At 25.6% G+C, this 238-nt stretch overlaps 1 protein-coding gene across 1 annotated transcript in view; it reads left to right on the top strand.

Annotated features, from left to right (window-relative positions):
- Positions 1–238, top strand: part of myrip (myosin VIIA and Rab interacting protein) — a 35,010-nt gene that overhangs the window by 30,960 nt on the left and 3,812 nt on the right. The gene's annotated exons all lie outside the window — the stretch shown is intronic.

Genomic DNA, 238 nt, shown 5'->3' with positions numbered 1-238 from the left:
TACTCAAATGGTTGCAGTCTGCAGCCCTACAATCTTATACACTGGTCCATTTAATTAAGTGAGTTAGTTAATGTTAAAGATAATTAATTCATTTATCAAAATCATAAAGATTTGCAACATTTCAAGAAAATACTTGTTGAAATTGCCCCATATATTTGCAATTGCATAAGCAAAATTATTTTGTGTCATGACAAAATACCACAATTATTTCTATATATATATAGAATATATTATATAT

The sequence above is a fragment of the Morone saxatilis genome, unplaced genomic scaffold, assembly GCF_004916995.1.
Source record: "Morone saxatilis isolate NCDOM2014 unplaced genomic scaffold, NCSU_SB_2.0 Contig0, whole genome shotgun sequence".
In the NCBI taxonomy this organism is placed as follows: Eukaryota; Metazoa; Chordata; class Actinopteri; family Moronidae; genus Morone; species Morone saxatilis.
Note: the sequence above shows the minus strand (reverse complement) of the source record. Positions and strands in the feature narration are given on the sequence as shown.